This window comes from Rhodnius prolixus, unplaced genomic scaffold (genome assembly GCF_049639745.1).
Source record: "Rhodnius prolixus isolate KJV_2025 unplaced genomic scaffold, Rpr scaffold_2, whole genome shotgun sequence".
NCBI classification, from domain to species: domain Eukaryota; kingdom Metazoa; phylum Arthropoda; class Insecta; order Hemiptera; family Reduviidae; genus Rhodnius; species Rhodnius prolixus.
The window spans coordinates 57,561,445-57,579,384 of record NW_027411592.1 but is presented as its reverse complement, the minus strand read 5'-3'; the positions used below and the strand labels follow the sequence as shown (position 1 = coordinate 57,579,384).

General features: G+C 37.7%; 1 protein-coding gene across 4 annotated transcripts in view; it reads right to left on the bottom strand.

Annotated features, from left to right (window-relative positions):
* LOC141450051 (Krueppel-like factor 7) overlaps positions 1-17,940 on the bottom strand; it is a 710,120-nt gene that overhangs the window by 179,753 nt on the left and 512,427 nt on the right. The window contains exon 2 of one of the 4 annotated variants that reach the window (XM_074120071.1): positions 17,190-17,234. The exons of the other annotated variants lie outside the window; for them this stretch is intronic. The gene's annotated coding sequence lies outside the window, so the exon portion shown is untranslated. The remainder of the gene's footprint in view (positions 1-17,189; positions 17,235-17,940) is intronic. 4 annotated transcript variants of the gene reach the window in all.

Sequence of the window (17,940 nt, the reverse complement as noted above, 5' to 3'; positions counted from 1 at the left end):
TTAGTTTTGAAGTAGCCCTTATTCCGTCACCCTCGATATTCTCGAACTATTTTGGATGATACCGGAATAGACAAATATATCCCAAGGAACTTTACAACCTCTACATAACTCTGCGTAGAGTTGATTCTATCTAAAAAAAAAATAAAAGCTTCCTCGCAAACCACAAACTTTGGCCATCGCTAAATAGAAAAGGGAGGTTTGTTTCATTCTCCCGGTTCTCCCGGTTCTTCCTTCTTTTTTCCTAAATCTACTTTTCAAACAGCTTCTACCCCGAAAGTGTATTCCCTACCAACCTACTAACACCATCACAATGAACAAGACACAACAAGGGTATGAGTAAAAGCCAGGGCAAATAGGAGGGAGAAGCGAGAAGAGGAATATAGTTGGGGATGGTAAATGAAATAGACATCTCATCAGCGCCTGTATTCAAGACTCTCAATGGCGTCAAGTAATCGAGTTAGAGCAACTAAGTTTGGGAAAGCCTTACACAGGAGAGACCCTCCCCCCGGAGGAGGAGGAAGTCGGTGGAAAAGACGAGAGAGACGACCGAGAAAGCGGATGTCTGGGTTACCGGGCTTGCTTTTGCTCCCCTCTCCACCACCTACTCTACACAAGCTCACTAACACTATGGCCATGATAAACGTAATTTTCATCTCTCAGTTCATCCACACATACCCAAAGACTTGGCAGCTATCTCTCTTTCTCTCGCTAAACCAAGCCTTCAACCCTCTCTTTTCCATCACTCTGATCCTGGAGACGTCCACTCCCTTCCTATTTAACGACAACTTCTTGTTGGTGTGTCCCTCCACCTCGTATATACCACCCTAAAACGGGTGTTTCTTACCATCTTCCATTCCCCCGCTTACTCTTCCACGCCTTACTAAATTCTAATCTAACTAACTCACCTCTTCTTTGTATAAAAGACATCAGGACGTACAGATGCAATTCTCTCATAAAAGAAAATAAAATAAAGTTAGATAATTTAAACTAATTATACAATGAAATTAACGAGGTATTTTTATTTTACTTTAGCATTTTTTTTTAACGAAATTAAAGCAGCTGTGATTTTATTAAGGAGCTTCTGGTGGAAATAGAAAAACAACAAAAATCTCCAGAAAACTCTTTAGAATTCGCCTATTTTTTTTCAGGCGGGGCTTTACGTCCAACTACCAAATTAGGTGTCGCGGACGGAGGCGACTAGCAAACATACTTTACTGTAAATTTCACATATTAGCCATTAAATAAAATCCAAGGCCTAGACACCGGTAATCGAACCCACTAAACCAACAATACATCTTAGCATTGCGGGTCTAGTCTCTTAACCGCCTAACATACTTTACTATAAATTTCTCATATTAACCATTAAATAAAATCCAAGGCCTAGACCGAGTATCGAACCCACTAAACCAACAATACATCTTAGCATTGCGGGTCTAGTCTCTTAACTGCCTAACATACTTTACTATAAATCTCTCTTATTAACCATTAAATAAAATCCAAGGCCTAGACCGAGTATCGAACCCACTAAACCAACAATACATCTTAGCATTGCGGGTCTAGTCTCTTAACTGCCAAACATACTTTACTATAAATTTCTCATATTAACCATTAAATAAAATCCAAGGCCTAGACCGAGTATCGAACCCACTAAACCAACAATACATCTTAGCATTGCGGGTCTAGTCTCTTAACTGCCAAACATACTTTACTATAAATTTCTCATATTAAACCATTAAATAAAATCCAAGGCCTAGACCGAGTATCGAACCCACTAAACCAACAATACATCTTAGCATTGCGGGTCTAGTCTCTTAACTGCCTAACATACTTTACTATAAATCTCTCTTATTAACCATTAAATAAAATCCAAGGCCTAGACACCGGTAATCGAACCCACTAAACCAACAATACATCTTAGCATTGCGGGTCTAGTCTCTTAACCGCCTAACATACTTTACTATAAATTTCTCATATTAACCATTAAATAAAATCCAAGGCCTAGACCGAGTATCGAACCCACTAAACCAACAATACATCTTAGCATTGCGGGTCTAGTCTCTTAACTGCCAAACATACTTTACTATAAATTTCTCATATTAAACCATTAAATAAAATCCAAGGCCTAGACCGAGTATCGAACCCACTAAACCAACAATACATCTTAGCATTGCGGGTCTAGTCTCTTAACTGCCTAACATACTTTACTATAAATCTCTCTTATTAACCATTAAATAAAATCCAAGGCCTAGACACCGGGAATCGAACCCACTAAACCAACAATACATATTAACATTGCAGGTCTAATCTCTTAACCCGCTCGGCTACCGTGGCGCCTCAACTCTTCAGAATTTTTCATACAATTTTTCAATTTTCTTTTCTTTTAATTTTTTTTTTTTAAACAGTATTAGTTCTCGCTAAATGTTTTTACCAAATGTATTTCCGGTAGAACTCTATAATCTTTTTTGAAAAAAAGAAAAACCATTACAAGCTCTCGTGAAGGAATTAAAAGCACTGTTCACCACACAATGAAGTGGCATTCACCAATTATAATGTCAATTAAAGCTAATCACCTTCAGCGTACACACCGCATAGAAGACAATGACTGATATCCTAAGACGTGGAACGTTCTTAAGCACCAAGCACCAAGGTGTGGCTATTAAATAACGAGACTATTGCTGTAAAAAAAACATTTCATTTTAAATTTATACATATTTAGTTATTATCACCTTCAATATACACCCCTCCCCTATCCATTTACCATTGTTCCAAACAGTGCTGGAAGTCTTTTTCTGTGAGCTTTAACAGCTTCAACTAACAGAAATCATGTTCCATTTAATGCAGATTTCACTTTAGGGAACAGATAAAAGTCATAATTCGCCAGGTCAGGCGAATAAGGCGGATGGCCTAAAACTGGAATGTTGTACTTGGCTAGAAACGTTGTCTTGACAGACAATGCAGTGTTGAGCCGGCGCCGGTTGTCTTGATGGAGAGAACCCCGTGACTTGTTCTTTCACAAATCGGGTCGTTTTTTCCTTACTCTTTCACGGAGTTAAGCAAGCTCCTCACGGTAGTAATGTTGATTAATTATAATCAATATTTTCATCTGTTTTTGGATGTGGAAGGGCGAACCCGGGCGGTCATTATCTCCGACGTCTTCTCGGCCATCTTGGAAACCACTTGAACCACTCAAAAACTTGCGCACGTGATAAACATTCATCGCCATAAACTTCTTTTAATATAAGATCAAGTTTCAGTAGCGGTTTTTACCAAGTTTTGATGTGAAATTTCACAACAATTCGTTGCTCTACTACGTTGTGTAGTATCATGTTTTCGGCAAAACGAAACTAACACCTCTTACACAAATGACGGTTCCGGTCAGACAGATTTTGTCTACAAACAAGTGAGACGCTGCAATCGAAAGAGAAGGCTTTACGCTGCACAGCTGTCGGTCGTTAGGATATAGGCGCATGCATAGTTCTTCTGTAGCAGCATCAGTCTCGTTATTTAATAACCACACCTCGTACACAAACAATACCAACCTCTCCAACTGCATCCGTTGGAGATAGACTGATAGATGGAGTATAGAAAGAGATATGTCAGGATTTTTCCCTAATCTGAATATCTACTACAATAAACCATTAGCGTAAATGCTATTCATAAATAATTTTCCATTAAGCAAACCACTAGCAGCTATACGACACGCAGAGAACATAGAACAGTTGTCATCTACACACATCTAAAATACAAACAATCAGATATCAGTAATAATTAGGGCTGTAACACTGCAGCCTCTGAAAATTAACTGCAGATTTTATCCAATTACCGCGAGCTATACACACACGTAAAGGTCGTGTAAATACATATAGATTTGTGTGAGTATGAGTGCACACTTTGTCCTCCTATCCGGTTACATTTGATGGTTCATTTAAACAGTGTAGACCGTATGGGTATAATTAGTTACCATAAATAGGACGTATGTAATCACATTTCTCGTGGTTAATAAGAATTTCTAATTGAATGGGACCCGGTTAACAACAGGCTGAAATTGTTCGCATATTAGTAATAATTTCGCCCCTTTAAAGGTTTCGAGCTTAATTAACAGCTGATTAATTTTGCCTCTGAACCGGAAGGAATAAAGAGAAAAATAGGAAATTCAAAGAAAAAATTAAATTGTTGATGTTATTGCTTACTGGACAGAAAACAGGCTTTCGATCGTGATTGTCATCCTGGATTACTGTTCAAACTAAAAAAGCATCTTCCCTCAACATACTACCTCATTCTGCGCTCCTATCTTTCAGATAGATTCTTTCAAGTCAGTACTGGCTCAGCAATCTCTTCTTTCTCCACAGTGGGGAGCGGGAGTGCCGCAGGGGAGTATACTTGAGCCCGTTCTCAGACATCAGACATACCTGTACAACCCTCTACACTACTCTGTACATATGCACACGACACAGCCATACTAGCTTCAAGTACACATCCTTCATCAGCTTCATACAAGTTACAGGACACACTTACATAAAATAGAATCCTGGGCAAAGAAGTGGCGGATTAAAATGAACTCACAGAAATGCCACGTTTACTTTCCGGCGAGGCTCCTGTCCACCTGTCCACCTTCAACAGCAATCCTCTTCCTTATACAGATCTGGTGCTAGCTACCTTGGGCTCTACATAGACAAGCGACTCACGTGGAACCCACAACACTAGACTTAAAAGACAAGCAATGACAAAACGTGCGAAACTGCTCTACAGGCTACTTGGACAACGCTCCAAATTACCCATTGAACTCAAACGCTTAATATACAGTACTATTCTCAAACCTATGTGGACTTACGGGACTAGAGCTGTTTGGGGTTCAGCCAAACCAACATTTCAGTCAAAACTACTGCCAACAGATAGCTGACGCTACTTTCTACGGTGACTAACCTCACCCTTCACACCGACCTCAACATTCCCTTCATAGACCAACAAGCTAAGACTAAATACCAAAAATTCCATACTGCTCTCTCTACTAACTCAAATCCTCTAGTACAGTCTCTCGCCTCCTCTGACATCCCTAACAATACTCCTCGCCGACTGAATCGCCAGTGGCCCCGCGACTTCCTCGCGGTCTGAAGAACTAAATCTCTTCTCTCTCCTACTCATATTCTCCTCCTCACACTCTCCTCTCTCTAATAGAGAGTGCTACCGCTGGGTAGCTTCTCTCCTCCTGCTCTCCTCCCGCACCAGTTCATCTCATTCACCTCCTATTTACTTATTGTATATATTTATTTATACAGATAGTAAATTACAAAATAAATAAATCAAAATTCAAACAATCTATAAACATTAACGTAAAAGAAAATATTATGTAGTCCAGTACAAACTGAGAGAATATCAGACACAATTAAGCCCTTGTTTGACCTGAAGAAAGGGCAATAACCCAATGAGAAATTAAAGGGGTCAAAGTTGGGCGGCCTATTATTTAGTGCATCTACCACCAATACTGGATCACTTGATTGAAATTGGAAACGTAATTATGCCCAATTAAAAGAATGAATACTAGAGCAAGGTGAAACTTCATGTCGCTGCTCACAGATAGCATTACTTACTTTTAATAAAAATGTTTTACTATTATAACGTGCATGAATTTCATTTATATAGGTCTTTCTTAAATTAAACATCTTACTAGCCGAATTGTGGCAGTATTTTGATTAAATAAATGAACTGGCGTCGTTTTGAACGTGGTTCAACGCCAATGAGCGTTAAGCCAATTGGATTTTATTTAAAGGTTAATAAAAGAAATTTACTGTAAAATATGTTTGCTAGTCGCCTCCGTCCACGATACTTAATTTGTGATAGTTGGACGTAAAGCCGGCCTGAAAAAATAGGCAATTACTTTATTTTCACTTTGTCAATTAAATGCAACCAAAATATTTACAAGCCTAAACCAAACGTGATACCATCAAAAGGCCATTGTAGGTAGAGCCTCCTGGATTGAGCGTCCTAATTCACTCTCCGAGATTTACCAATACCTATTACGTCTACTTTAACAACCTATTTCCTATCCCACTATCTAATCATCACTGGCAGTACACTCTCTCTCTGCGGACGGACCATAGCATGTTCCGTACTAGCCGCAGGCAGAAACGTCAGAGAGATCCTACAGCCCAGGCTAAATGACCTCGTACTCCCCTACTGGGCTTGGTCCAATCATGTAGCGGCCTTTTTAGTTTGCTCCAGAGCCGTCAATACGGTGGCGCTGGTATGGGGTCCTAAATAGGAGCAACCCAATCTTGATATACAGCGCTAAAACACGTAAACCTTTTATTCAAATTAATACTGAGTATTTTTGGCACTTTAATAAAATTTAATTCAAGTTTCTATTTCACAGTTAACTAAATTTTCCGGTTAATTTAATTAAAGATCATTAATTTTTTTTATAATTTTCCTTTCTAATTGCAATTATGATAAATTTTTGTAAATGAATTTTCACTGAAAAATATATTTTCAGCACTGATTGGAAAAACGTACAACTCCCAGCCAGCAAGTCAGTAAGGAGGTGGTACAGAGGATGTAAGATAGATGTCAAATAAATTGTTGCTCTCAAAATAAACCACGCTTATAAAAGGGCAGTTGAGAATTACCTAGCTCCCTAAATAAGAAAAGGGCACTAGGGCAGGCATTTCGGACAGGTCGGGGATTAAATCGCCCAGATTTGAGGAGTATCCTAGAATTATCTTCTTCTACTTTTCTTTTAACTTATTTATTTTCACTACCACGATACATTTCTGCAAAACGAAAAGCTGATAAGCATGAGTAGCATGAGGGGTGAATTCATCCAATGGTGAAGAAACTCTCAAAGACTGTGCACTGGCAAGAAGAAGATCGCAAGGCCATCGACGCTTCAAACTGTCTTGGAGGATTTCCTGTTCATGCTATAGGTAAGTAGGGAAACTAGAGGGTTAGGATGTTTGGAAATTGAAACATGGAACGAAATTCTCCTGAGGAACCATTAATGCTTCAACAATCAAGGTTTCGGAGTGAAATCCGAAAAAGTAGGGATAAGAATTAGGGTTTTTAAAGTAGACGTAATAGGTTTTTTTGACGTGAATACGTCTTTAAATTTGCTATCATATAGAGGCAATCCAAAAAAATCTAATGAACAAAATCGGGGGATTCAGTTTGGCATTATAGTTTCGAATCTATCGTCTACATCCAAAATTAAATTAGACCACTGGATAGCTAAAGGATCAAAGAATTCATTACGATAAGCGGGAACTGTGACACATCGCGCGCGGTGGAGGGGGAAGTGCCGCCATTTTGAGATCATTTTGCTGAGTATCGAGATTTGCAATTAGTATAACTTACATAAGTACAAACAAAAAGAGTGATAAACTGAACAGAAAAAAAACAGGGAATTGAGCATTAACTGTAAGGAAGCTGGGAGAAAAATGGGTATGAGATGCCCAGATAGATCCTATAGAATTACAGAAGACATTTTTGGTAATTCCTATCAAGCATAAATGCTTAAAAATTGAATGAAACTTATTCAAATAGAAATTCAACTAGTTCTAAACACTGTACTTCATTACTTTCACAGTTCATTTTAATCTAGCTTTAAGTTAAAGAAGTTTAAAGTCAAGTACTTAGTTTCAAAAGTTTCGTAAAGTTATTTACGCCCGAACAAAACATAATGATCGAGATGTAATTAAACATGTCTATAGGTATATACTCGTATTATGGCACCCGATGATGAGATGAGATTTCACATTAAACCAGTAAAACTGTAAAGTTCGGAAACTGTTTCTTCTATAGACACAACTGATCATCATCTAAGTCTGTTGGTTGTTACTTAGTAATTAGTAATCAAGTTTTGAAGTGCGTTTTAAGTTTAGTCTTGTGTTAAGGCTGTCTCAACAGAACAGACAGACAGTCAAGTCAGTCCGACAACAATAGGAAAATACGTGCTTTAAGGAAGAACAGGAGAGGGTACCGACCTGTACATTGGTTAGGAGAAATAACAAGCCCGAGAAGTCGAGTGAGTATGAAGTTTGTGGATAGCGGAAACTAAAGGGGAACGGAAGTAGGATTGTATTATCATTACTAACAAGATTGCCGATCCTACCCCGCCCCAAATCCCAACGAGTACCTTCCGCCCTAGGGGTGAAACAGGATGTCTGTCTGTACAGACAGCTAGCTGGGTGACTAACAGGCAAAGGCGGCACAGGCTTAAAGCTAACACCCCTGGAGCACTGGAAGATGAGTGTTTATTAGATATAAGTTTAGTTTTGGGATAACTACTTTAATTATGACGAGGAAAGTTCTAAAGGGAATGGTAGACATTTTTCGAAGAATTGTGAAAAGAGGAAGTCTCGAAGAAGAAGTAAAAGTAAAAAAGTAAAGTAATTGCCTTTACTTTACTTTACTTAGTCATAATTTTTGTATTTTGCCAAGGCTTTTGACCTAGGGACTAAGGTCATCTTAAGGACGGTGGGACATATTTTGTAGTGTAACTAACTAAACAGCTCTACATCCCACAGTGAGCCTTTGTTTCCCCAACAATGCTCCACCAGTCCTCTCTACACAGGGCCTTTCTCTTCCAGATCTCCACATTCAGCACTTTAGGTCCCTTGCAACAACCTGGAGCCAATGTCTTCTCGGTCTCGTTCTCTACTTCCGAACACGTCTACAAATAACATTTACCAAGGCATTCTGTCCTCCGCCATTCTCGCAACATGTCCCTAGCCAATCAATCCTTGCTCACTTTGATAAACTGTACAATATCACAGATCCCTGTGATAACTCATACAGCTCTTTATTATCTCTTCTACTCCAAGCACCCACCATCCAGTACAGGTCCAAATATTCTTCTTAATATTTTTTTACACTCAAACACCTTCAGCGTGTTTGACTGCGCTAGCACATAGGGTTCATGTTTCTGCAGAGTATGTCACTACAGAGGCCTTGTCTAATGTGTAATGTCTTCCGCTCCTTCTTGCTGTCACGCGCAACAAAAGATAGCTCTGTACAAGACATTTTACAGTGTGTTAACAGTTATTATATTATAACAAAATTTGTGTACAGCCCTGAAGATGATCTAGTCCCTTAGGTCGAAAGCCTTAGATTAGATTGTTTCAGACGGGCGACTCCACCAGGAAGGGAAAGGAACGCAGCCAATCCAAAATGCCCATTGTTCCCCGCCCACCCCTCATCTCATGAGAGATACCGGGGCTTTAAAGCAACAAATCCGGGTAAAAGTTGCCAGATGCCAATACAATAAACTGATAAAGTAGTAACAGGACACTAGGGAGCATGGCGACTCAATCGCCCAGTGCACTGAATAAACCTAGAAAGTTCTGGTAAAGATTACCAGATGCCACAATTTCTGGTAGGGAAACATTTAACCTCCCCGAAGACGAGGAATCTAGTTTTCAGAATAAACTGGGACACACCTCTACAAAGTGCCGCACAGTCTCTCATTAGACTCCACCTCAGCCAGCACAATTTGGTCGCATTTGAGAAAAGATGATACGCTAAATTCGCATGTCCACTCAACCAACCTGAACCAAACTGGCCGTGATCCGGGACCTGCTAAAACCAACAATATCCATTTTTGACAGGCCAAGGATTTCTAGGAGAACCTATTAAAAAGGAAGAATAAGGTGTCTAGGGACACTTTTTAGAGGATGAATCACTATATCTTAGGATGGCTGTTAGTGAAGACTAGAGGATGTGAAGTGAGAAAACTAAAAACAGGACTGACTACAGCTGTAGTGCATCGAGTTCTGGAATAATTTAAGGAAGTACAGGTATCGGCTCAGCATTAAGGAAGTGACTGCGTGAATACCAAGAAAGGAAATATTATTTTAGAACAGCGTACATGTACCTTACATGTGTAATACATATATTTGTGTTTACACACGCCTCGAGGAAGGCATAAATATATTTTGAGGAATGTCTTAGCTGGTTGAGAATTTCGGGAAGATAGAGAATCCTTATAAAAAAAAAAGGAGTGTGTGTGTTGCTTCTAAAATTTACATACTAACAGGACTCACAAACTTGTGAGTTTAACATTTCCATGGTATTCTACGAGTATATACTATGTATATACTATGGGTGTTGTTCAAACAATGTGTTCGTTGGTTGCCTGTGTAGAGATAGCAGCAGCAGGATGCTTACTGGTACATGAGGTGAATGGGTAGAGTCTCTTAAAGGGAAATACTGGAGCTCGTACATAGCATTCTCTTAAGCAGTCTTGTGTCAGCTCACCAAGCAATGTGCTTGGTGGAAACACAATTTACACTATATACACAAAGCGTGGTATGTAGTAGTGGTGGTAGCAGCAGCACCGGAAGCTGCTTCTTAAAGCTCAGCCTTTCCTTCCACAAGATTTCCGCTTTAATCACAAACAAGCACAAATCCTCCATCCCTCAAGTAATACCCACATTGTAAGCCCAGAAGTAACTCACATACCCACAGACACATCAACATTCCTTAGACGTCATAGAATTCAAAAACTTGATAATGTTTTATAAAAATAAATTTTTAGTTGAAAAGTTTGTTTTTCTTTTGACGTGAACACGTCTTTAAATTTGCTATCATATGGAGGCAATCCAAAAAAACCTAATGATAACCAAATCGGGTGATACAGTTTGGCATTATAGTTTCGAATCTATCCTCTACATCCAAAATTAAATTAGACCATGGATAGCTAAAGGATCAAAGAATTCATTACGATAAGCGAGGACTGTGACGCATCGCGCGCGGTGGAGGGGGAAGCGCCGCCATTTTGAGATCATTTTGCTGCCTATCGAGATTTGCTATTAGTATAACTTTTGAATCGGAGAAGCTACGATGTACGTTTAAGTTTTAATCGTCGGCTGTCATCACAATCAATCGATTGTATATAAAACATTAGCGTAAAATAGTGACAGTGATATATATAATGTCGGCCTATACGCATCGAAAAAGCCAAAACCAAATACAGAGCTCGGTAAACGGTTGGAAAGGGCTTCTCAAGAACAATCGAATGGTAATAATAAAACATCATATGACCGAGTCTCAAGCTGTGCCGGGAAACGTAAAAGAATGAATGCGGCCGAGCGGATCAACGACGGTGTCTCAGTACATTTGCAGCTGCTGGGGCGATTGAAATTATGCAAGTGGATGATGAAATCGCTTCTACATCGACAACGGACTGTATAGGCATAGATTGTGTTCGATCGTCGATTTGTTTCCTTGATTTCATCCTAAATACATGAAGAAAAATATTTTATATAAAAAATATAACCCGTTACGTAAACGTATTCACGTACACACGGCCGTGTCCATGACACAGCCATATATATATTTTTTTTTTTATGAATGACTTTTAATGGCTTTATGAAAGTAATAAGAGTGTTATTCTTATAATTTATTAATTTACTTTATTTAATTAATTATTTTTTATTAACGCTACTTAATATTTTAATTATTTAAAATTTTCTTTTTCTTTTTTTAAAAAAACGTAGTTACCTGCTGCACTGCTAGGAGCAGTATATGCTAGCAAATAAATAATGATGGCCAGAACATATTTCTTTTTAACTTAATTAACATTAAAAAAAGGTATTTTCTTTTTTTAAACGAAGTTTTCTTTCTTGTGTATATTTACATTTTGTTTAAATCCCTTACAGTTTTATTCTCCAGGCACTTTTCTCTCCTTTCTGACCCGTTTTTTTTCCACTCTGCCAAGGACAACATTAATGACGAATTAGCTAAATTAGGAGGTCATGTTAAGAAGGTAAAAGCAGAGAGAGACGGGGAGAGAAAAATAAAGAAAATAAAGGGAAATTCATGCCTCCTTTTTTTTCCCTTTTGCTCCATGAAAGCCCTCAGGTATTCCTTTAGTTTTCCTTGGGGAATGACTCTCTTACTTTTAAGGGGTCACCGTTTCCACTTTAAATTTACACAAAAATTTAATGTTTAAAAAAATCTTACTAGAGAGAGAATTTCATTTATTTATTTAAATTTTAAAATGTTCGTTTACAGAGCCGGTTTTCTTTTGAAGTTTTAGCGGGGGGAAATTAAAAAAGATATTTTACATTAGATTATATAAATATACGAGGTGTGTTCAAAAAGTAACGGGAATTTTTAAATTTCGCGGGTTTGGAGAGTCTGATTGTAAAATTTTTTTTTTTTATTATGTTGGTACACATGCCCCTGAAGTACGATAAAATTTTCAGTAATATTCATTGTTTACTTCTTAAGTGGCAGCCGTTAAGGTTAGACGTGTTTTTCGAGCTTGGCGATTTTTGTTTGTTAAAAAAAATGGATCAAAGAATTTGTATTAAATTTTGCGTAAAAAATGAAATAAAGTGTGTGAAATGTTAATAAAGGCATATGGTGAGTCTGCTATGAGTAAAACAAGGATTTACGAGTGGTATAAGCGTTTCCAAGATGGCCGCGAAAACGTTGAAGATGACGAACGACCTGGACGGTTCAAGCACATCAACAACCGATGAAAACGTGAAAAAAGTGAAAGAAATGGTTATGAACGATCGCCCGAATCACAATCAGAGAAGTCGCTGATGATGTTGCCATATCAATTGGCTCATGCCATGAAATTTTTTCGGATGTTTTGGGTATGAAACGTGTGGCAGCAAAATTTGTTCCAAAATTGTTGAATTTCGAACAAAAACAGCGGAGAATGGAAGTTGCTCAAGAGTCACTCAATGAAGTCGACAACGATGCGGATCTACTGAAACGTGTTATAACAGGTGACGAAACATGGGTTCACGGATATGATGTCGAAACTAAGGCTCAATCGTCCCAGTGGAGGCATTCTGGATCGCCAAGACCGAAAAAGGCTCGACAAGTGCGGTCGAATGTGAAGGTTATGCTTACTGTGTTCTTCGATTTTAATGGCATAGTGCATCATGAATTCTTGCCACAAGGTCAAACAATCAATAAGGAGTACTACCTAGAAGTTCAACGCCGTTTGCGTGAAGCAATCCGAAAAAAACGCCCGGATTTGTGGCAAAACAATTCATGGATTTTGCACCACGATAATGCACCTGCTCACACTTCATTGCTTGTTCGTGAATTTTTGGCCAAAAACAAAACTTTAACGATGCCCCAGCCTCCATATTCGCCAGACATGGCTCCATGTGACTTTTTTCTATTTCCAAACATAAAGAGAACATTAAAAGGCCGTCGTTTTACAAGCATAGATGACATTAAAAGCGAATCGCTGAAAGAGCTGAAAGCTATCACAAAGATCGAGTTTCAGAAGTGTTTCGAGGATTGGAAAAAGCGCTGGCACAAGTGTATTGTATGCGAAGGGGACTACTTTGAAGGCGACAATATTAATGTAGATGAATAAATAAATATTTTTTTTCAAAAAACGAAAATTCCCGTTACTTTTTGAACACACCTCGTATATATATATATATATATATATATATATATATTAGATTATGTATATATATTATTTATTTATTTCTGTATTTATACAAAGTTGCATGTTACAGAAAGAGTTAGCCTTTTACTGTACTATAAGAATTAAGATTTAAAAATAATTGAAATAGACAAACTTACACAGAACCTAAACGTAATACAACTGCAGGTGAACTTAAAAAGAAAAAATTAACGTGTGGCTGTGTCATGGACACGGCCGTGTGTTGTACGTGAATACGTTTACGTAACGGGTTATATTTTTTATATAAAATATTTTTATTTATGTATTTAGGATGAAATGAAGGAAACAAATCGACGATCGAATACAATCTATGCCTAAACAGTCCGTTGTCGATGTAGAAGCGATTTCATCATCCATTTGTATAATATCAACCGCCCCAGCTGCAGATGTACTGACACCGTCGTTGAACCGCTTGGCCGCATTCATTCTTTTACGTTCCCGGCACAGCTTGTGTTTTATTACCATTCGATTGTTCTTGAGAAGCCCTTTCCAACCGTATACGATCTCTGTATTTGGTTTTGGCTTTTCGTCGCGTATAGGCCGGACATTATATATTTTTGATAATATTTTTTTTATTCTAACACCTTATTATATTCACTGTCACTATTCACTATTTTACACTAATGTTTTATATGCAATCGATAGATTGTGACGACAGCTTTCGATTAAAACTTAAACGAACATCGTAGCTTCTCCGAGTCAAAAGTTATACTCATTGCAAATCTCGATACTCAGCAAAATGAACTCAAAATGGCGGCGCTACCCCCTCCAACGTGCGCGATGCGTCACAGTCCTCGCTTATCGTAATGAATTCTTTGATCCTCTAGCTATACCAGTGGTCTAATTTAATTTTGGAAGTAGACGATAGATTCGAAACTATAATGCCAAACTGTATCCCCCGATTTGGTTATGATTAGGTTTTTTGGATTGCCACCATATGATTCAAATTTAAAGACTTATTCACGTCAAAAGGAAAATGACACTCAATGGTACATAAACTGGTCTTCTCCTTTGCTCATGTATGAAAGGAAACAAACTAAGTGTTAGCTCAGGAAAATAACATCAACATAATAACAGTAAATAGGAATCTAAAAAATCATAAATTAAACCTTCGTATTACTGACTGAAATAACATCATTACACAATAGTTCTAGTGAGCACAGACTGGACATTACTCTTGTAACTAAGTACTACGTAATCTCATTGCTTTAGTAAAAAAGTTATACACGTTAAATAACGTTTTTGTAACTCAACCAACCCGCATAGCCACGCCCTGAAGAGGACAATATATTTGTCGAAACGTTGGCAAAAAAGACGAGTTGTTTTATTTGACCGATTCCTCGCAAATCTTCCATCCTAACGTTAAATAACTTGAACTTTGTTTGTACATAACAAGTATGTTTATTAAACTAAGTATCTGACTGATTATTGCTATATAAACTGTAGTAGGGGCATTTTAAAAATATGTGCTCGAGAGATTCCTCGCAACGCTCTGCATAATCTATAAGTTCCCGATAGTTCTACGCTATAGCTTATCTTTATTTGTATTAATGGTACATTTTTTAACAGCACTAATCCTGAATTGGCTGTACACCCTAACGGCTTCCAAACCAATAATATAGAACAAGTAATAGTTCTCGTATTTTGCGAGCAGGATATCCTTATACAATGTACTATACAGGAGGAAAAATGAGCTCTCTCTAGGTCATTTGCAATAGATTTCTGCCTGCTAGTTATTAAATTTTTTCATTAAATCTGCCCGCTGGCTCTTCCACAGCCTAACTCTATGAAATAGCTTTTTATCAGTGAAACCCAGTTATATTTAAGGACATTACTAGAAGAGCTATCCATATTTAATAATTTATTATAACAGATTTTAGGCAATCTATTGTTGGGCATATCTAACAATTTTATCAGCCAATTCAAAGCTCCTTTTTAAACAAAAAGATATTTTACTAAATAAATAAGGTAAGTTCAAAAAAAAGTTTCAGTTAAGCAGACTTGTTTGTGGATGAATGAAAAGGAAATTTTGGTGCAAAAAAAGGATCTTTTAAATTTTAAGTCCAACTTTGTGTTTAAAGTTGGAGAGAGAGAGAGATAGAATCAAAAAACAAAAAAAGAGAGAAGATAGTCCTTACTTCTTGCTTTTTTTTTTTTACTAAAGATTATTTTTGTTATGTTTGGCGGAAGTACCCAGTTAGAACCATAAATCCTACAGAGTGACAAACAATAACGTTGGACGTATACTGGAGGGTAAACAGCGCAACCGAGCAGACGACAGACGAGAGAATACACGCAGTGAAGGCGGCGTGTGTGGGATTACCGGAGAAGGATAACCTACTAGGAGGCGGGGTACTGGTATCCCAGAACGGGAACCTCCAGTTGGGAATATATATATATATATATATATATATATTCCTGGCTGCTTGCCTGCTTTGGGTTGTGGATATGTATCCCCCATACTCACACAACAACAAACCTGGATCTAACTGCCTGCCTGCTTCCTCACTAAGGTTGGCGGAATAACAGCCCCAAACGGTGGTTCACACAGTACTGTGCTCGCGTACGCCCTCTCGTTCCATAACCTAACCTCTAGGATCGTCCGACCGAGTGTCCTCATCCCCACCGCTTTCTCGTGGTGGCCGCGCTGTGGCCCGTGGCTTTAACAATTCAATTGAAAATCGTCAATCATCCAAACTGTCATCTCACTTGACAATCATTGTTCAGATGATAGGAACGTTTGGTGGTATGGATTGATTATAGATAAAGTAAATGGCGGAAATGATGATGGAATTTGAGTTTTGAGTTGGCAATGGGAATTTTGTAAGATAAAAATTGGATTTTATTTGAATTTTAATATAAAGTCAAATTCATAGAGTTTCATTCCTAATTATTTATTTCCTCTAACTAGTATTTCAATCACGTCAAATTTTCGATTTCCATTTTAGACCGGAAATACTCATATTGACGTTCTCATAGCCAGAAAAATAGAATTACAGAAAATTTTCTGTGTTTGTCTGTCTGGGTCTTTGTAAAAAGAAAAAATAACTAATAAAACAGCTACACATTACAGGAAGTCGTAACTTTAAATTTATATTTGACTTTTCCGGTTAAATTGATTGCAATCTAGAGAGCAATGTCTCTGAACCGGAAGTAACAACTTTCCATTAAAAAATTTTTCACTTTTTTTTTGTGACTTTTTTTCGAAAATAGTTCCATCGATCGTACAATGTACACACATTTGTACTCATAGTGATACAATTTCCCAAGAAAATTCGATTCAGGAGGAGTAGGCTTCCCTCTCACAAAGGAATTAAATAATTTTTTCCAAAAACCTACGTTCACATTTCTGGAGAATAAATCAAAAGAAAAACGTGATGTTACTGTCTTACCAAAAAAAAACTAAATCGTAAATATCTCAGCAATTTTTCAAGATCGATTATATCGAAATAAGAAAGGGTTACGATTGTAAATGACTGTAAGAAGTTAGTAAAATGCTTTGGCTACTCGCCCTTACCAGCTCAAGAAGTGGGGGGATACAAGATCACCTCACTATAGGCGCTAGGACGAGCTTACGGTGGGGCAACACATCAAGATAGTTTACCCAATTACTTTCCACTCTTCTACAATCAATTCATCAATACTCCCATCATGTTGGCTTCTAATTGGTTGATTTTAAAATAAATTTTGTTAAAATAAAACCGAGTGGTTTTATTAACTTAAGTAAATGACTGTTGACGTAGTAACAACTTACGCATGAGTTCACCCATCTGGCAGTCTTTCCAAATCTTGGACTTACCTGAAGCAAAACAGAGAAAATACAAATTATTACAGGATAATTTTTAGAATAATAAATGGATACCGTTAATAATATAATTAAAATAATTGCCTATTTTTTTTCAGGCGGGCTTAACGTCCAGCTACCAAATTAGGTGTCGTGGACGGAGGCGACATACTTTACTACAAATTTCTCATTTTAACCATTAAATAAAATCCAAAGCCCAAGACCGGGAATCGAACCCACTAAACCAACAATACATCTTAGCATTTCGGGTCTAGTCTCCTAACCGCCTAACATACTTTACTATAAATTTCTCATATTAACCATTAAATAAAATCCAAGACCTAGACACCGGGAATCGAACCCACTAAACCAACAATACATCTTAGTATTGCGGGTCTAGTCTCTTAACCGCTCGGCTACTGTGGCGCTTATTATATAGTAATTATGAAGCCTAGTTTTTTTGGCTAATCACTAAATTCGAAACGTTATTAATTAGACCAATCAACTGATGAACTTTTAAGGACAATAATTGGATGTAAAAACTTCCATCTGGCTGACCTTTCTTCTACTGGTCTGTTATTTGTTTCATGAACATAAAGCAATAAGACGTCCATAAGCTGGGAAGAGATATCAGATGTTAATTGTGAAGACATCAGCTATCTCCCTATGTGTATACTCTGTAGGTTGAATGTTTTGTGGTGTTAGAGTGCATATTGTTCAT